The sequence below is a fragment of the Solanum dulcamara genome, chromosome 3, assembly GCF_947179165.1.
Source record: "Solanum dulcamara chromosome 3, daSolDulc1.2, whole genome shotgun sequence".
Taxonomy (NCBI): Eukaryota; Viridiplantae; Streptophyta; class Magnoliopsida; order Solanales; family Solanaceae; genus Solanum; species Solanum dulcamara.
The window spans coordinates 32,382,738-32,404,284 of record NC_077239.1 but is presented as its reverse complement, the minus strand read 5'-3'; the positions used below and the strand labels follow the sequence as shown (position 1 = coordinate 32,404,284).

At 38.2% G+C, this 21,547-nt stretch overlaps 1 non-coding gene and 1 pseudogene across 1 annotated transcript; one reads left to right on the top strand and one right to left on the bottom strand.

Moving 5' to 3' along the window:
• Positions 1-12,243: 12,243 nt before the first annotated feature.
• LOC129883820 (5S ribosomal RNA) lies at positions 12,244-12,362 on the top strand (annotated as a pseudogene).
• An 8,097-nt stretch (positions 12,363-20,459) lies between these two features.
• LOC129883777 (small nucleolar RNA R71) lies at positions 20,460-20,566 on the bottom strand. Its single transcript, XR_008765928.1, has one exon. It is a non-coding gene; the product is annotated as a small nucleolar RNA R71 (small nucleolar RNA).
• Positions 20,567-21,547: the final 981 nt, after the last annotated feature.

Sequence of the window (21,547 nt, the reverse complement as noted above, 5' to 3'; positions counted from 1 at the left end):
ACGCTAGTGATTGTTGCTTCTGACTGGTTTTCACTATTTGAGATTATGTGTGACACAAGTGGTGTCGCTTTGGGGGTTATGCAAGGGAAAAAGCATGAAAAGATCTCTTGCCCTATCTACTATGAAAAAACAAAGCACTCAATGGATCCCAAAAAAACTACACTGTCACTGAACATGAGTTGCTAGAAGTTGTGTATGCATTTGAGAAATTCAGAGCGTACCTTCTGGGTACAAAAGTGATAGTGCACACTTACGATACAGATCTAAGGTACTTAAATGTAAAAAAAGGAATCAAAGCCAAGGTTTATTAGATGGGTTATTTTTCTAAAAGAATTTGACTTTGAAGTCAAGGATTGAAAAGGTTGTGAAAATCAGGTAGCAGATCACTTGTCCAAGTTAGAAGTTGAAAAGAGAAATGGGGAGGAGCTTGAGATTGATGATTTATTCCCAGATTAGCAGGTATTAGCCTTTACTCATGATCTTATTTCGTGGTATGCTAACTTTTGCATATTATTTGGTTAGTGACATAATGCTCGAGGATATAACATTCCAGTAGAGAAAGAAGTTCTTACATGATGTGAACAGGTACTTCTAGGATGAGTTGCACTTATGTATAATGTGCACTGATAATTTGATCTGGCGATGTGTACTAGAAGCTGAGATATTGAGTATTCTTGAGGCCTATCACTCTTCTCAAGTGGGCAGACATCACAGTGGAGCTTGAACATCTCAAAAGGTGCTTTAATGCATATATTATTGGCCCACCATCTACAAAGATGCATATGACCAGGCACAGAGTTATAACAAATTCCAAAATAAAGGTGTTATATCAAGGCGCCAAGAGTTGGCTATGACTCCAATCTTGGATATTGAGCTTTTTTGTCATGACCCAACCCCGTAGGCCGCGACTGGGGTCCGATCTGGACCCTCTTATGCATATTTATCAGCTACACTTAATTTGAACTGTGTGTGATGTGATACTATACACACAAACCTCAATAGTTTAAAACTTTTTCATGTACCTATAGCTTCTTTTATTTGTATCATATCATGAAAGGGCACGCGCCGACGAGGCTGTCATAACATAAAAACATTTACAACAGCTGTATAGGCACAGTCGAAACAAACTTATAAACAACCCACATTCATATGTCTACAGACCTCTAGGAATAATAACAGCAACATCTGGTGGGATAGGGCCCCCGCCGTACCCCTGAATGTACAAATATATACATTAAGTGACCGGTATCAAAAATTAGGCTCCAGAATAGTGAAGCACTTCCGATATAGCTGAGAGGAACTCCTAAGCTGATGGATCTCCAGAATGAACATTTGTACCTGCGGGCATGAAATGCAGCCCCTCGGGGAACGGGGGGTCAGTATGATATATGTACTGAGTATATAAAGCATAACGCATCACAACTGAGAGAACAACTGAAATGGGAATGCAGGAAATAAGTATAATAGTTAATAAGGTACTATACCTGCATCCTATAACATAAGGGCATGTACATTATCTTCACATACCGTATCCGGCCCACTGGGGGACTCGGAGTTACCATGTCATTGCATACGACGTTGTGTCATAGGTTACGATTACCTTATTATGTTTTCACATGCATGCCCATCTATCATTACATATCATATCATACCTGACCCAGTATGGGTCTCGATGTTATAATCATATTATCACATACCATACCCGGCCCATTAGGGGACTCGGTGTTATTATTATATCATTATATACCATACCCGGCCCTTTAAGGGACTCGGTATTATAATCATAGCATCATATACCATACTCGGCCCATTAGGGGACTCGGTGTTATAATTATAGCATCATATACCATACCCGACCCATTAGGGGACTTGGTGTTATAATCATATCATCATATATCGTACCCGGCCCATTAGGGGACTCGATGTTATAATCATATCATCATATACCGTACTCGGCCTATTAGGGAACTCGGTGTCATAGTCATCATATATAGGTAGATCATTATCTGAGACTCATTAGGGTGATCATACTGAACTATCGTTCGTGGATTAGGATAATAATCATCTCAGGTGCCCTCTGAGTGCCACTAGGGCTATATTAAGTGAAGTCTCAGGAATTATAGACATATTTTGGGGTAATGCCAACCGGCTTAAGGGAATCATAGACATCTGTCATCACAGAGTCCTTAGGACTAGGAGCTCTACGTCCCACTATTAATCGACATATAGACGGTTCAGGGAAGGTAGCTTAACTACGATAATAGTTTTCCTGCCAAGCAGTGAATATGAGACGTATAGCATATTCGGAGCTTAGGAATGGACTTACTCTAGAGCTCGTATCATGTATCGTTTTCTTTAAGACATGTCAAAAGAAAGAAAGGGTAGGCCTCACCTGTTTGTCCCTTTATATCCCAAAGGAGTTTGAGAGACAATAATTCACCTATCATAGGCGTCCTAGTATTCAGCAGTGGATAAGAATCAGGAGGTATGCTCGGGGCCTTATGAATAGAATTATCCCCGCTTGCATACGCAGATATACATATTGCACTTCTATCAAGGATATGCCAAGAGAAGGGAAGGATAGCCTTACATAATTATCACTTCCTAACGTATGGAAGGCTTGAGAAGGCCTAGTTCAATTACTTTAAGAGTGCTTTCATCAAGAAGCAAATGAGGACCGTGAACTACTCTTGGCATTTATGAGTAGATTTACCCTCAATATCATATCATTCATTACTTAACTTGAATACATGCCAAAAGAAGAAACAAGATAGGCTTTACATACTTATGCCAAAAATATTCCAAAAGTAAGCTTCACATACCTTGTCTGAGTTATTCCTTATCCTGTTCGCCTCGTCCTCCTTTGAACCTATCCAACATAAAAGTAATATGAATATCAACCCTTCTTAACTTTCCAGCATCTTAGGTTACACCTTAGTATTAATGGAATATATTTCCTTAGTTGTTTCCTTGACTAGTTCTTTAGTTTGCGAAGGCATTAACGAAAATTGGGAAGCACCTCCCCTATAATGTGCCCTATCCAAATTTCCAATTTGGTCTCTAAGACCTACAGCCAACCAACAACAATAACCTACAGCAATTCAGATGAACAATATACAATATAAACTCCAAATGACTCATTCAAAAAGATGATATCAAGTAGGGCATCTAGTCTTTATTCTATAATGCCTTTCATTATACGAAATGAGGGGTCGTGTGGATGCAACCAGAATCATCCACACCCCTTTTAGAATGCATTTAGGACCTGCAACAATACATTACACCCCTACAGCAACAACTCACTCAAAACTATCAAAACGTGAATTCTGGACAGTTTACTATTTTACCTTGTCGCTTCATTTTGAAGGGGTAATGGAGGGAAATAGGATTTACGTCCTTCATGAAAGTTATAGAAATGTGTCTTAGGGTCACATAAAATTTCAAATCACCCCTACATCAATTCTGTACAAAACGATATGCCCAAAACACCAACAGCAGTATGTGTAAGATTTCTAAAACCAAAATGTGGGCAGTACCTCCTTTACACTTCATCACCCTTTTTTGAGAAGCTAAAAGAAAAACAGGATTTTAAAGTCTAAATAAAAGTTATATACCTAATAAATACCTTTCCAAAACATATTAAATCACCCGAAACGATGCTATACACAAGACATTATACCAATATTACTAACAACTGTCCCCTCCAAAAATGGGTTTGTTAACTACTTTTTAACATTTTCCCTCTTTGTTCTTTCAACTTTCTCTCAAGTTCCAAGATGAAGAATTAATTCTGTATACATCATAAGATACATATATACACCTCCACGGGGTTGAGGAATATCATAGATAATTAATTCAAGGAGGAAAATTGAAGAACTTACCTTAATTTTTCCAAAGCGTGGCTGCCTTTCTCCTTTTTCTTCTTCACGTTTTTCATTCTAAGTTCTTGGCTGATTTTGGATAAATGACTTGATTTAAGAGTCATAAAACATAAATACATGGGCTGCCTTGGAGGTGACACGTGTCAGACCCTTAGGGTGACATGTGTCAAGCCATAATTGGCCACCGTATCATACTGCTAACTAGGGGCTGCCACATGGCAGTGGGGTCCACCCCCAAGCAGATGCATCACCTACTTGACCCTAAGTAGGTGCATCACCTGCTTGCTTGAGGTGCTGCCACGTGTTGCTCCCCCATTGGCTGCTACGTATTGTATTTTCCCCTTCCTCGCGGGTTCGTACTCTCATCTTATTTTAGGAGCCTATGTAATCCATGCTATGTAAGCTTGGTATGTCCTTAAGCAACTCAAGTGTATATGACTTCTAAATTAGTAGCTTATGTAGGTAAATCGAGTCCTACGACTCATTACTTGGCCTCCAATTCCTTCTAGATTCTTATGACTCTATTTCAGACCTTCTCTACTATAGGGTATCACATTCTACTTTCCTTGGAGTCGTTTGATAGTGTCGTAGCTTATCTGGATTAAATGATAATTTTTAAAGAACTTAAGAGACATTCCGAGCTTGAGAGTGTAGGGTGTAACATTTTTCATGTCTTAGGTATTGATTTCATGGTACCATTTGTGAGATCATATGGTATAAAGTATATCCTGGTTTTATTTGACTACGTCTCCAAGTGTGTGGAAGTTGTGTCCATAGTAGAAAATCAGAGTAAGAGTGTAACTGGTTTTCTGAAAAAGAACATCTTCTCCAAGTTTGGCACTTTGGGAGAAATTATCAGTGATAGGGGGGTCCAATTTCTATAACAAGATCTTTCACACTCTATTGGCTAAATACGATGTAAAGCAACATAACATAGTTACTCCATATCATCCTCATTCGAGTGGGAATATTGAAGAGCCCAACAGAGAGATCAAAGAGATTTTGGCTAAGTTTGTGAATGCAAATAAAATGGACTGGTCAAGGAAGCTTGATGATGAAGTATGAGCATATCAGACTACTTTCAAAACACCCATTGGTATGTCACCATATCAATTATTTTTTGGAAAGGCATATCATTTGATTGAGGAGCTAGAACACAAGGTATTATGGGCACAAAAGAAACTAAATCTCAAATGGAGAGAAGCTACAATTATGAGGTTGGAGCAGATGAATGAGATAAATGAGTTCCTTCTAAGAGCATATGAGAGAGAATCTCTATATAGAGAGTGCATGAAGTTATATCATGATCAGCATATCGAGAAGCGAGAGTTCTATCCTTGTGATTGTGTTATTGTTCAACTCTAGAGTGAGATTGTTTCCAAATAAGTTAAAGTCCAAGTGGTCTGGCCCTTTAACTATATCAAGAGTGTTCCCACATAATTCACTTGAGATCGAAGCACAATATGGGCGTAAGTTCAAGGTAAATTGACAGTGTGTCAATCTATACTTGCGAACCAATGAGGAATCAAGATCAGTCGAGAAGCTCCATTTTGATGAAAACTAAATGGTCAAGTCACCTGGTTCATGTCGCGACATTAAATCAGGTGTTGCATGGGAGGCAAATTTGAATAGTAAAGTGACCAACATCGTGCTGTGATGTTAAATCAAGTGCTACTTGGGAAACAACTTAAGGATTGTATTCTTAATAGATAGGTCAAATTTGCTTATGTTTTTATAGTGTCACGATCTGTTCTGTGAGTTCAAGTTTGCAAAAGAGGAGAAAAAACTAAAAAATTGGACAAGGCACTCCACCACGGGCACCTATAAGGACTATATAGGGCACCACAACCCGTGGTGAAGAGGCATGATGGATATATGCTAAATGAGCTTCAGGTTCACGATAGGGTTTACACCCCGTGATGAGCTTCACGAACTATTTATCCTTCCATGAACCCTAGGTTAGATTTTTCATCTTTTTCTCGAAGTCTAGAACCACGAAGGGAAATACGGCTCATGGTCCTCTTCACGAGCAATCATCACAAGCGTGAAACCAAAGTAGCTAATTAATTTTATGCCTAACCCAATTTTTACTAGATTCCAATTATTGCATAGGGTAATTTGTTTTTTACCTATTTCCACACAAATATGGGCCATTCCCATCATCTCCACTATAAAGCAAAGAAAAAAAACCTTTGATCCCAAGTTTTGCACCAACCCCTCACACTCCCATTGATTTGAATTGATACTAGTGTATTATGAAGTCTAAAACCCCATACTCGTCCATCTCCATTCTCTGTAATGATCAAATAGTGTCAAGAAATTGAGAAAGTTAGTATACCCTTGAACTCCTTTGGTTTGATGTGAATTGAGGGTTAGGTCGTGGTGGTGCTCATGTGTGCTTAATTACTTGGGGTAATTGAATTAGGTGTATCCACTATTGTGAAAATTATGTGGGAATGGTGTGATTGATAACTTGACTTGTTGGTTAATCCTTGCTTCTAATAGATGAAACATGAGCTACTAATGAGTGTTAAACTAATTGTGTGGTTAAATGTGCTAAAGGTGACTGAATGTGAGTGTTGGGTATTGAGTTTGAAATTCTAAGAGGTTCGACAATGGCAGACTAGTGTGAGGTTGGGGATGACGACCTTCACCACGAACCGTAATTCACTTCACATCCTGTGGTGGAGACCTGTTGTCTCTATATCTGAGATTTCACTAAGTGTAAGATCACGGAAGGCATTACAAACCATGAACTTCATCATAGTCCATGGTGTTTTACATGGTACCAACACTTAGAAAAAATCAGGGAATTCCCTGAAGCCTTGGTTTTGGAAGTCACTGCATGGTCCGTGAATCCCTTTGATCTTGGACGTATTTGTATGCCCATTTACCATGTTCAACCCGTAATTTTAGCTAAGTTTGAGAGAAAAATCCTTGTCATTGATTATTTTTTGGTATATTTATGTAATTTGGGCTAACAAATGTGATAAGAGATTTTGTACAATGAAATCTGGGTAAAAGAAGATAAAAAAAAGGAGAAGAACAAAAATCACGCTCAAGAAGGACGCGAGAGACGAGAAAAAAAGGCTAAAGCCAAGTGAAAAAGGGAATATAGAAGAAGTTTTACATCGCAAACCTAGGAAGTTATAATTGGCATCGATTCCTTAAACAATGGAGTCCTTGTTAAGGCCGCGTCATGGAGAATGCTAGAATTTTTCAGATCTCAAACGAGGGAGCAAGACTGTGACGCAGACCTGACACCTTAAATTTGATCGCGTCATTTTTTTAGACTCTATAAATAGCCCAATTGTATTAATTAAATATTATTTAGTCTTTTATTTTAGATAACATATCACGACCCAATTCCATAGGCCATGACGGGTGTCCAAATTGGGCACGAATATATCCCTGCTATCTGTAAGTAAATGTTTCCTCTGTTTAAGTTATAGCACATCAACAGGTAGGATAATCTATAAGCCGGTGAGTCTTATCACAGGCACCATGGTACATACATGCATATACAACCCATACACAATCCGCATACATGTCTACAGACCTCTAAGAGTAAGAACAGTAACATAAGGCAGGACAAGGCCTCCATCGTACCCGTGAACAAATAAATATATATATCGAGGGTTAATACCAAAACTAGGCTCTGGCACTATGGAGCGCTTCTGAACTGTTGAGTGGAACTCCTACGCTGACGGATCCTCAAGGTGTGTATCTGTACCTGTGGGCATGAATGCAGCCCCTCGCCCGAGAAAGGGGGGTCAGTACAACATATGTACTGAGTATGTAAAGCAAATACATCATAAGGAAATTACAGTTGGCGTAGGGATGCAGGGGGAAAGTATAATATTTAACCATTTACTGTACTCGCATCGTATAAAAGAAAGTCATACATATTACCATCATGTACTGTGCCCAGCCCGGTAGGGGTCTGGGTTTACCATCTACATCATTCTGTCATCATAAGCACATATATATTATTAGCGTTGTGGAATATACAGCCCGATCCATAAATATAGTAAGTACATGCTGAGGAACGTATGACCCGATCCGCACATCATATAATAATATCGAGGAATGATGGATCGATCCACATATCATATAGTAATGTCGAGGAATGTTCGATCCGATCCATGTATTATATAGTGATGCTGAGGAACATTCGGTCTGATCCACATATCATATAGTAATGCCGAGGAATGTTCGGCATGATCCATATATTATATAATAATAATTATATTATATCCGGCCCGAGACTCGATGAAAGATGTATTATAGTACACACGAATAAAGTAGTGAGTAACCATATACAATCTAAATCATTATCAGAGACTCAACAATGTAAAAAGATTATGCTATTGTTTGAGGACCAGAATAGTAGTGTAGCCATCTCGAGTGCCTTCTAAATGTCATTGAGGCCTATATCAATAAGGACCTCGGGGACCCTATACATGTTCTAAAGTAATACTAACTGTTCATAGAATCAGGGATACCCATCATCACATAGTCCTTAGGACTAGGAGCTTGTCCATCCAGTACTTCTCAACCTATGGAGTTCAAAGAAAGTAGTTCAACTTACTACAAGAGTTTGACATTCAGAAGTGAATAAGAGATACAAATTATATTTAGGACTTAAAAGTGGAGTTACCCCAGAGCTCATATCACATTTTACTTACAATTAGGACATGCCAAATAAAGAGAAAGAATAAGCTTTACCTAGCCTCTACTTTTCCTAAAGGAGTCATCATTTACATATATCATACCCGGCCCGTCAAGGGCTCGGTATCATAACCTTATTATTGCATTACCTTACCATCATAGAACCACACTTATGTCAAATACATATCAAGAGGAAATAAGGGTATATCGATGTACTTATGCCAAAACATGCCAAGATAAAGGAGATAACTTCACATACTTACTACTATCCACCATATAGAAGCCTTGAGAGGCAATAACTCAACTAGTATAGGAATTCTACCATCGAGAAGTGAATAAGACTTATGAGTCATACTTGGGGTTCTATGAATGGAATTATCCCCACATTTCATATATCAATCACTTAAGGCTAAGACATGCCAAAAGAAAAGAAGGATAGCTTCACATACTTCTACCGAAGACATGCCAAGAGAAAGCTTCACATACCTTTTTTAGGAATAATTGAAATCCGACTTGCCTTGATACCTCCTTAACCTATTTGACATAAAAGTAATACTAAGAGTAATAGCCTTTTACTGTCCAATATCCCACTCTACAACCAAGTACTAATAGGATTCATTTCCTTATCCATTACCCTCGACTAGTTTGTTACTCGTTCCGATGCTACCAAAAATCGGGCAGCATTTCTCCTGTAACTTCAACATCCCCGAGATTTAAACTAGACCAAAGTATCAACAACCATACCAAAAAGAACAACCAAAAGAATATATACAAGTAAACCACCTCAACATTACACAATACAAGTCCAAACAACTAGCTCAAAACTACGATATGATAACAGAGGTTTTAATCTTTATTTCACAAAATCTTTAACCATACCAATTGGAGGTTCGTTTGGCTGAAACCAAAAGAACCCAAACCCTTTTTAAAATACTTTAAAGTCCCGCATCACTCAACCCAAAAAGCTGCTCCCGCAGCACCACAACGACAACCCACTACTCAACTTCAATTTAGCTACAACCACTTCAATTTAGTTTTTTTCTAACTTCAAGCATCCTTATGCAACTTTTCAAATTCAAACCTTATTTAAGACATTTAATATACCTCATAAAATCATCATAAACTCCAATTTGAAAGGAAAGCCCTTACCTTTCCCAAAACTCGTCAAACTCATCGAAACTTACCTCCGAAGTTCCTTTAGCATGCCTAAAACTTCGTGGCTGTTTGCTAATGTTTTGGGATGATCCAAACCATAACTTTTAATTAATAACACCTTCATAACATCTTGGTACACCCTAGATAATTAATTTATGGAATGAAATCGAAGAACTCACCTTTTTTTCCTTCCAAAATCGTAGCTCTCTCCCTCTCTAGTTTCTTCTCTTCTCTTCTTTCTTGTTCTTGAATTTTCTAGATAAGTATGGAACTTTAATAAGTCATAAGACACATATATATATATAGTCCACCTAAGAGGGGTGATACGTGTTAACCTCTAAGGGGTGATACGTGTCAACCCCTAAGTGGTGACATGTGTCAATCACTCATTGGGCCAACACACCTCTTTCCTCCAATCACATGCTGCCACGTGGCATGTGGGGGTTCCACCACACTTGCTATGGCTTCTGTCATGTGGAACTCTCTCATGCTTCCACATGGCACTCTCATTCTACCATGTGGCACTCTTATGCTGCCACGTGGCACTTTCTTCTCCCCCTCGTGAGTTTGTAATCTCATTTTACTTTATGAACCTATGTAATCCTTTCTACGTAAGATTGGTATGTAATCTAGTAGGTTAAGTATATAAGATTTCCAAGTTGGTAGCTTACGTAAATAAGTCGTGTCCTACGACTCATCATTTAGTCTCCAAATTCTTCCAAATTCTTATAACTCTATTTCCAATCTTCTCTACTATGGGGTATCGCATTCTCCTTTCCTTAGAGTTGTTTGATAGCATTATAGATTATCCGGCTCAAATGGCAACTCTTAAGAAGATTAAGAGTTCTCAAGAAGTCTTAAGAAGCTTTTAGAAGCTTTAAGAAACTTTAGGAAACTTTAAGAAACTTAAGAGGCTTACGATCCTTCCATGAAACTTAAGAGCCTTTCAAGAGACTTAAGAATGCGTTCCAAGGTACAAAAGTACGGGGTGTAACATCCTATCCCCCTTTAAAACATTCATTCTTGAATGTGAACCAAAACCTTCCTCAAGATCTTATACAGACTATATAGAGAGTTTATCTATTCTATTGCAATAATCTATACTTTCATCGATCCATCACTGTCAGATTCCCAAAGTTTGGGATTACCTGTAGCATAAGGGGTAGGTATAGATACCTGCATTTCATTTCCTCCTCCGCTTCCCAGGTCATCTCTTCATGATTTTTATTTCACCACAATACCTTGACGAAAGCTACGTCCTTAGTTCACAATCTTCTACTTCACCAACCCAGGATGGCGATAGGTTGCTTCTCATAGGATAAATCCTCTATGACCTGGATACTCTCTATGGGATATACTCGGGTTGGATTACTAACATACTTGCAAAGCATTGATACATGGAAGACTGGATATACCGCTTCCAGATTCGCTGTTAAGTCCAGCTCGTAGGCAACCTTGCCTATTTAGTAGAGGATCTGATAAGGTCAATCTATCTAGGACTAAGGTCCCCTTTCCTGCTGGATCTCATTACTTTCTCTGTGGGGGGTACCTTCGGAAATGCCCAATCATTAACTTGAAACTCTAGAAGTCAACATCGATTACCTACGTATGACTTCTGTTGACTCTGAGCTGCTAACACTCTCTCCTGAATAAGCTTTACCTTCTCGACGGCTTATTGAACCACGCCTAGTCCCATTAGTTGCGTTTTACCAACATCAACCCACCAATTGATGACCTACTCTTTTTGTCATACCAAGTCTCTTCCGGGGCCATCTGGAGACTAGAATGATAGTTTATGTAGTAAATGCTCTTGACAGGTAGTAGGCAATTATCCAAGCTACCTTTGGACTCAACCGTATAGGCTCGCAACACCTCTTCTAGTGTTTAGCTAGTAAGCTTAGTCTATCCTTTGATCTGAGGGTACAATGGTGTACGAAGACCTATTTGTCTTCCCAATCTCTTCTTGGACTGATCTTCAATAGTTAACTATAACTCGGGCTTCTTCATTTAAGACAATAGCTATGGGAACTCTGTAAAGTATCACCACCCTCTTGACCTATAATTTTACACAATCTTGACTGGACAGGTAGTCCTTGATTGAAGGAACATGGGCTGATCTTGTTAATCTGCGGATAACATTCCATATAGAATTTTTTGTCCAGGGAGTGCAAAGTGAGTCTTGTATCCAAGGTCGTGTTATGGAATCTTCGACCTCGTATATTACTTCTTGCTTTCTTTAGATGACATCAACCGGTACCCTCGCCTTTTGGGTTTTGCTTTTTGCCCATCAGAGTTGGATACCAAGTTGTGTTGAAGTCCCCTCACACAATGACCTGTATAGCCGTTTCGTGGTTTGCCTTATCATTAACTAGTATTATATTGAATAACAGTGGCATACAAGTGTGCCATCTGTTAGTAATCGGCTAATTCTACTTGTTTTGCTTAAGCGCTTTTACAATTCCCTTATCGTAAATTATAGCACTCTAGGTACATAATCTCGTATCATTGTTTTGCCGCAAGTTCGGATTCTCCCATCTCGTGCAATCATAGCAGCACTAACGCACTGGATCCCACCAAAATTTTGAAGTTAAATGTGCTTGGGCGAGTGTAGTACTAGGATGGGTGACCCCCCTGGAAGTCCTCGTGTCACATTCCATTGCCATCTTTGCAATAATGTGTGAAGGCACTCATCTTAGCCCAAGATTTACCTTAGCATATTCTCGATAGTCTTCATGTTTTGCCTTGCCCTCTCTTCTTCTCTCTTACAAATAGTGTCGTGGTAGATTTTTAATTCAACCATGACTGTGTCCTTTTTGGCCATTTGATTAAACTTCTCTTCATATTCCTTTATAACATCTGCTAAATATCATAACTCGTTTTCATCATGTACTCCTCTACTTGGTCTTATATTGTATATAACTATTCATAGGTTGCACAACTACTCTTATACCACTAGTATGAGGTAAACGCAGTCTTTTCGTCTCCTGGCCCATCTTGCTTTACATATCGACTTCACACTAGGACTTGCTCATGCTAACGCTATTTTGTCATACTTCTTTCTTTTCTTCCTTTACGTACTCTTTGGTCTCCTTATTTTCCTACTGTAGGAGATTTTCTATTCTCCTTACTACTTATACGTCCCGATATCAGCGACCAATGACGTTGTTGCCATATTTAATCTTTACTCAAACACGGCCCTACTACCCTTTTTGCGGCCCTTAGTTTGCTCAGTCCTACTCTCTTATTGTATTCACCCCTTTCTATAGACACCTATGATTCTTCGCATGGTCTCAGATACCGCGGCTTCTATCTATTTATTATTGGCCTTGAGCTCTTGCTAACTCTTGCCAGTATGGGATGTTGCTTGAAATTTAAGCGGTCCTGTCAACATATGACAGTGTTATTTGATTTCCTCTCACGCTTGTATTTCTCTTGTCCACTTCCATCCTTTAGGGTTTACCCATGTCATCCTCTGTTTATTTTCAACTGTTAATACATATATGACTCTGTTCCAACACATTTGACATACTGCACCATGTCTACACCTTCTGTTAACTCATTTATACTTTAGGTTGCCCCTGTAAAAAAACCTTAATATAACCATGGGGTGCTCAGAATTCTCAATAACTAGTACGCAATCTAGTCCAAGTACTAGTACTCGAGTCATATAACTAATGTAATAGTTTAGCCGAAGCCGCATTTCCTTCATCCCAATCAGTACGTCACTAGTACTTATAATCATGTCCAATTCTCTATTCGGGGGTAATTATACTCTGATGACACGTGTTTCTAGCTTTACTATAAACACGTGAATATCACTTGTTCATCTTAATGGACTCGCAATGCATCAATGGTCTTGAAGAGCTACCTCCCTCATCCTTGAGGGGTCTTACTATTTTCCACGATGGAGGTACATATACACAATATCCCTTTCTGCTTCATGCACTTTCATCCTTATCGTGTACTGGATGCTGACTCCTAATCTTACTCACAATCACATTCTTTAGTTACTTCGTTAATAGGCCCTACGTACTTTTATGATGATCCTCATTATATTCACACTATTTTTTGCTCATAGTCAATCTCGGGGGGTAATATTTCTTAACCTTTATTCACGATCCTTACTCTGGACTAATTCCACCTAGTGGAGCAAGCGTACTTAACCCCCTTATACTTCCTCATCATTCTCATCCTTAATACCTCACAGGCAGTCTTAAGACGTTCATATCCATTACCATTCTTCTCACCATATCAGTATCGACCTTCTAATTACCACCCATACCGCAATTTACTTATTTCCTAAAGTCAGTTGTACTCCTAGTTTAGTTGGATCTTATTGTTACCGTGGATACAATCTCTCAAGATATACTACAACCTTATATCCCATTCTCTATTTATTTTTTAAAAAACATCGGCAGAGTTTCCTCTATATTCCTTACTATTCCAAACCTGCACTCAGGAAATACCAAAAATGCCTCACAAAAATGCCTCACAGGGCCAACGTATATATATTCATATCACCGCCACACAGGGCGCCCAATATCAACAATAGTATAAAATAGTGGACTTACCTCGTATGTCCAATTCGAACTGCACCCGTTACACTTTCCTATCTACTTTTCCCTTCAATCTTCGACTTTACATTTCAATCATATTTCAATCTTCTTACCTTATCCAGCATGCCTCCTTCACACCATTACTTACCTATATACTAGGTAGCTTCCAATATCATCCGTCATTTTCTTCTGTCGATATCGTTCTTCAGCTGAAACCAAAGGTTAGAAAAAGGAATTTCATGTCCTATGGCTAGGCTCTATCGCACGATCTAAAAAAAAGGAAGATAACATCCTAAATGTCCTGTAGCCTCTTGTTTATAGATGTGGTGCACAACACACCGATAAACAAGACTCTAGTAGACACGGTCTATAGACATTCCAAGTAAAGACCACTCTGATACCACTTTTGTCACGACCCAATCTCGTAGGCCGTGATGGGTGCCCAAACTGGGCACTCGCATATATCCCTGTTATCTGTAAGCAAATCTTTCCCCTATTTAAGTTATATCACATCAATAGAAAGGATAACCTATAAGCCGACGAGGCTTATAATAGGCACCATGGTACATACATGCATATACAACCGATACACAACCCACATACATGTCCACAGACATCTAAGAGTAAGAACAGTAATATAAGGCGGGATAGGGCCTTCACCGTACCCATTAACAAATAAATATATACATCGAGGGTTAATACCAAAACTAAGCTCCGGCACAATGAAATGCTTCTGAACTGCTTAGTGGAACTCATACGCTGACAGATCGCAATGGTATGTATCTATACCTGCAGGCATAAACACAGCCCCCCCGAAAAAGGAGGTTTAGTACGACATATGTACTGAGTATGTAAAGCATAGAAATCATAAGGAAATTATAGTTCGCGTAGGGATGTAGGGGCAAGTATAAAATTTAACCATTTACTGTACTCACATCGTATAAAAGAAAGTCATACATATTACTATCACGTACTGTGCCCGGCCCATTAGGGGGCTCGGTGTACCTTTACATCATTCAGTCATCATAAACACATATATATTATTAGCGCTGTGGAACGTACAGCCCGATCTATGTATATAGTAAGTACATGCCGAGGAACGTACGACCTAATCCGCACATTGTATAATAATGTCGAGGAATGACGGCCTGATTCACATATCATATAGTAACTCCGAGGAACATTTAGTCTGATCCACGTATCATATAGAAATGCCGAGGAACGTTCGGTCCGATCCACATGTCATATAGTAATGCCGAGAAATGTTTGGAATAATCCATATACCATATAATAATAATTATATTATAGCTGGCCTGGGACTCGGTGAAAGATGTATTACAGTACACACGAATAAAGTAGTGAGTAACTATATACAATCTAAATCATTATCAGAGACTCGACAATGTAAGAAGATTAAGCTATCGTTCGAGGACCAGAATAGTAGTGTAGCCATCTCGAGTGCCTTTTAAATGCCATAGAGGCCTATATCACTTAGGACCTCGGGGACCCTAGACATGTACTAAAGTAATACTAACAGTTCATAAAATCAGTGATATCCGTCGTCACATAGTCCTTAGGACTAGGAGCTTGTGCATCCAGTACTTCTCAACCTATAGATTTCAAGGAAAGTAGCTCAACTTACTACATGAGTTTGACATTCAGAAGTGAATAAGAGATACGAATTACATTTAGGACTTAAAAGTGGATTTACCACAGAGCTCGTATCATATTTTACTTACAATTAGGACATGCCAAAGGAAGACAAAGAATAAGCTTTACCTAGCCTCTACTTTTCCTTAAGGGGTCATCATTTACATATATCGTACCCGGCCCATCATGGGCTCAGTATCATAACCTTATCATTGCATTACCTTACCATCATAGCACCAAACTTATATCAAAGACATATAAAGAGGAAATAAAGGTAGCTCTACGTACTTATGCCAAAACATGCCAAACGAAAGGAGATAACTTCACATACTTACTACTCTCCATCATATAGAAGCCTTGAGAGGCAATAACTCAACTAGTATAAGAATTCTACAATCGAGAAGTGAATAAGACTTATGAGTCATAATTGGGGTTCTATGAATTGAATTATCCATACATTTTGTATATCAATCACTTAAGGCTAAGATATGCCAAAACAAAAGAAGTATAGTTTCACATACTTATGCCAAAGACATGCCAAGAGAAAGCTTCACATACCTTTTTCGGGATTAATTGAAATTCAGCTTGCCTTGATATCTCCTTAACCTATTTGACATGAAAGTAATACTAATATTAATAGCCTTTCACTTTCTAATATCCCACTCTACAACCAAGTACTAATAGGAGTCATTTCCTTATCCATTACCCTCGACTAGTTTGTTACTAGTTCCGATGCTATCGAAAATCGGGCAGCATTTCTCCTTTAACTTTAGCATTCCCGAGATTTCAACAAGACCATAGTATCAAAAACTATACCAAAAACAACAACCAGAAGCATATATACAAGTAAACCACCTCAACACTACACAATACAACTCCAAACAACTAGCTCCAAACTACAATACGAAAATAGAGTTTTTAATCTTTATTTTACAAAATCTTTAACCATACCAAACGGAGGGTCGTGTGGATTCAAACAGAAGCACCCACACCCTTTTTAAAATACTTTAAATCCCTGCAACACGAAACACAACAAGCTTCACCCACAGCACCACAACGACAACCCTATACTCGACTTCGATTTAGCTACAATCACTTCAATTTAGTTTGTTTCTAACGTCAAGCATCCTTATATAATTTTTCCACTTCAAACCTTATTTAAGACATGTAGTATACATCATAACAACATCATAAACTCCAATTTGAAAGAAAATCCCTTACCTTGCCCGAAACTCGTCAAACTCGTCGAAACTTGCCTCGGAAGTCCCTTTAGCGTGCCTAAAACTTCGTGGCTATTTGTTAATGTTTTGGGATTATCCAAACCATAAATTTTCATTACTAACACCTTAATAACATCATGGTACACCCTAGATAATTAATTCACAGAGCAAAATCGAAGAACTCACCTTTTGTTTCCTTCCAAAACCGTGGCTCTCTCCCTCTCTAGTTTCTTCTCTTCTCTTATTTCTTGTTCTTGTACCTCCTTAACCTATTTGACATGAAAGTAATACTAATATTAATAACCTTTCACTTTCTAATATCCCACTCTACAACCAAGTACTAATAGGAGTCATTTCCTTATGCATTACCCTTGACTAGTTTGTTACTAGTTCCGATGCTATCGAAAATCGGGCATCATTTCTCCTGTAACTTCAACATCCCCGAGATTTAAACTAGACCAACGTATCAACAACCATACCAAAAATAACAAACAGAAGAATATATACAAGTAAACCACCTCAACATTACACAATACAACTCCAAACACCTAGCTCAAAACTACGATACGATAATAGAGGTTTTAATCTTTATTTCACAAAATCTTTAACCATACCAAATGGAGGGTCATTTGGCTGAAACCAGAAGAACCCAAACCTTTTTTAAAACACTTTAAATTCCTGCAACACACAACCCAAACAGCTGCACCTGCAGCACCACAACGACAACCCACTACTCAACTTCAATTTAGCTACAACCACTTCAATTTAGTTTTTTTCTAACGTCAAACATTCTTATGCAACTTTTCCACTTACAACCTTATCTAAGACATTTAATATACCTCATAAAATCATCATAAATTCCAATTTGAAAGGGAAGCCCTTACCTTTCTCGAAACTTGTCAAACTCATCGAAACTTGCCTCCGAAGTTCTTTTAGCATGCCTAAAACTTTGTGGCAGTTTGCTAATGTTTTGGGATAATCCAAATCATAAATTTTAATTAATAATACCGTCATAACATCGTGGTACACCCTAGATAATTAATTCGTGGAATGAAATCGAAGAACTCACCTTTTTTTCCTTCCAAAACCGTGGCTCTCTCCCTCTCTAGTTTCTTCTCTTCTCTTCTTTCTTGTTCTTGAATTTTCTAGATAAGTATGGAACTTTAACAAGTCATAATACATATATATATATAGTCCTCCTAAGTGGGGTAATATGTGTCAACCCCTAAGTAGTGACACATGTCAAGCCCTAAGTGGTGACATGTGTCAAGCCCTAAGTAATGACACGTGTCAAGCCCTCATTGGGACAACACACCCCTTTCCTCCAATCATAGGCTTCCATGTGGCATGCGCGGGTCCACCGCCATTTCTCCAGCTTTTGTCAGGTGGCACTCTCTCATGCTGCTATGTGGCACTCTCTTCTCCCCCTCGTGGGTTCGTCATCTCATCTTACTTTACAAATCTATGTAATCCTTGCTACGTAAGCTTGGTATGTACTCCAGTAGCTTAAGTATGTAAGATTTCCAAGTTGGTAGCTTACGTAAATAAGTCGTGTCCTATGACTCATCATTCGATCTCCAACTTCTTCTGGATTCTTATAACTCTATTTTCAATTTTCTCTACTATGGGGTATCACATTCTCCTTTCCATAGAGTTGTTTGATAGCGTTATAGATTATCCGTCTCACATGCCAACTCTTAATAATCTTAAGAAGTCTTAAGAAGCTTTTAGAAGCTTTAAGAAACTTTAGGAAACCTTAAGAAACTTAAGAGGCTTACGATTCTTCCATAAAACTTAAGAGACTTAAGAACGCGTTCCAAGGTACAAAAGTATGGGGTGTAATAGAACATGAACAAGAGAGAGAAGAACGATTGCTAGGGTTATTGATTCTCTACTCTTTTATTTCATTAATTGCTTGAATTCTTATAAAATAATTTGGGATGTTGATTTTAATGATGAGTAGCTAATTTTCCCTTTTCTAGGGTTGTGGATATAAGTAATGGTGTAATATTATATAGCTTTGGTTGAAAATGGATTGTTGTATATAATTATTCTTACATTCTAGCTCTTACTATTTTAATCTCTGGCCAACATTAGGATAAATTTATCATCCACATTGAACTCGGGAAATGAATAGGAGGATAGAACAAGGAATCTAGGGAATGTGTTTGTTCTAGGGTAAATCTTAGAATGATTCGTATATAGGATACTTGTTATATATACCTATATACTGCATTTGGTTGATAGACAAGATGATAGCTTAAAGCTCCATGGTTGTTTGAAGTCTATCCTCGCTCAATTATATAGTTAGACTGCCAATTGTGGTTGGTGATTAGAGGTTAAGAGACCATGATCGTATAATTAACCTTGTAAATTAGTAATCTAATGGCATGTTGGAAACCAAAGTGAGAAATCTTATGCTTGAACTTATTTATAGTTGCAGCCCTAGAATCTTCCTTAATTTTAATTTTCCAGTGAAACTGGATCATCTGCTAGTATTTATTAATAGTCTTAATTTTATAAGCATTAGTTTTAACAAACCAATTTTCCAACTCTTTTGCACTAGCATATTTATTTAATTGTGTTTGAAATTGATTAGTTGTTAAAGTAAGGTCCTTTGGGTTCGATATTCCTGCTTGAAAGAGTCACTGTATTACTTGATTGATCACGTGCACTTATGTGTGCTTTTTAGATCAATAAGTTTTTGGCGTTGTTGCCGAAAAACTTAAAATCAGCAATTATTTAATTTTTGAGTTTGTAAATTATTTGTAATAAGTGTTGACGACTTGATGTTAGCTTTCATTTCTTGCAGATAACTTTTGTTACTACACAAGAAAAAATGGAGAGATTGTAAAGTCGTTGGCTGAGTCAAATATTCTTACATCAACAAAGGAGACAGATGGTTCAGCAATATCCCGTACCTCAAGTTGAACATGAGCAAGAGGTTATGGAAGAAGTGTAACCTATGACAGTATGCGACGTGGCAATCCCACTCGCCACTAATGTTACTTTCAGTATCAAGAAACTGGTAGCTGGAGGTATTCGAGCTCAAGCATAACATGGTGCATCTTTTGAAAACAAATGGATAATTCATGGGCTTACCGCATGAGATCCTCAAGTCCACATCAAGAACTTTTTAGAGATTAGTGACACATATAATCCTATAGGGGTATCTCTAGACAATTTGAGAGTCACTTTATTTTCCTTTTCTCTATTTGGGAGAGGCAAAGCAGTGGTCAAAATCTGAGCCACCAAATTCAATCACTACATGGGATGATTTGGCAAAGAAATTTCTGATAAGGTTTTTCCCCTCAGGCAAGACAGCAAAGCTAAAGAGTGAGATCTCAAGTTTTAAATAAAAGGGAGGACAAAATTTATACCAAGCTTGGGATAGATTTAAATCCTTGTTGATTTTATGTCCTCATCACCACCAAACTAATGATGTGTTGGTCATTCCTTTATTGAAGGCTTGAAACCCAATATCAAGATTCTTCTTGATTCTTCGGTAGGTGGGCAAGCTTTGGAGAAAACATATGCTGAGTTATATACCTTGTTGAATCACATATCTCAAGGAAATTCTGAGTGGAATGGAAGAGGATCCAGACCAATAATGTAGAAGATTGCTGGGGATCTTGAGCTGGATGCAGTGACACAATTGACAGCATAATTACATCCATGCAGAATATGATGAACACTCACTTCAAAAATCTAGCATTAGGACAGCAGTAGGCCCTAGTGAATGTGGTGCAACAGTAACAAACATGGTGTGAAGTGTGTGGCGGCAGTGTGTATGTATCTGAGTATTGTGGACCAAATCCAGACTCAGTAAACTTTGTTGGAAATACATCAAAGGGTGGAGGTAACCAAAATTATGGTAACTCCTACAACCCAAATTGGAGAAACCATCCAAACTTCTCATGGAGTAGAAATGAAAATCAGTACCAAGGGTATAATCAGTATAGGCCGCAGGGTAGTGGACAGCACTACAATCAATAAGGCTAGGGAAGTCAGCAAACTAGTAATTCGAGAAACATGAGTATATAGGATATACTTAAATATATAATGGTTGATTAGGAAAAGCTAATTACGGATGTCCGTAACAATCAATTAGCCCTCCTGAACTTAGAGAAATAGTTTGGCCGATTGGAAAGTGCACAAAACTCTCACCATCAAGGAGGTTTGACTGATCTAAACACAATGTAGGTAAAACAGTAAGCACTTGTAGTGGTCACCCACTAGTGGAGTTGGCCCCTTAAAATAGCTATTGAGGGAAAACACAAAGGAAAGGAATATGATAAAAGTGAGCCATATAGGCCAAAGGCTAATGATGAATTAACATCAAAACCAGATCCTCCATTTCCATAAAAGTTCAAAACGAAGAAGGAGGATGAATGCTTTGAGAAGTTCGTCAAAA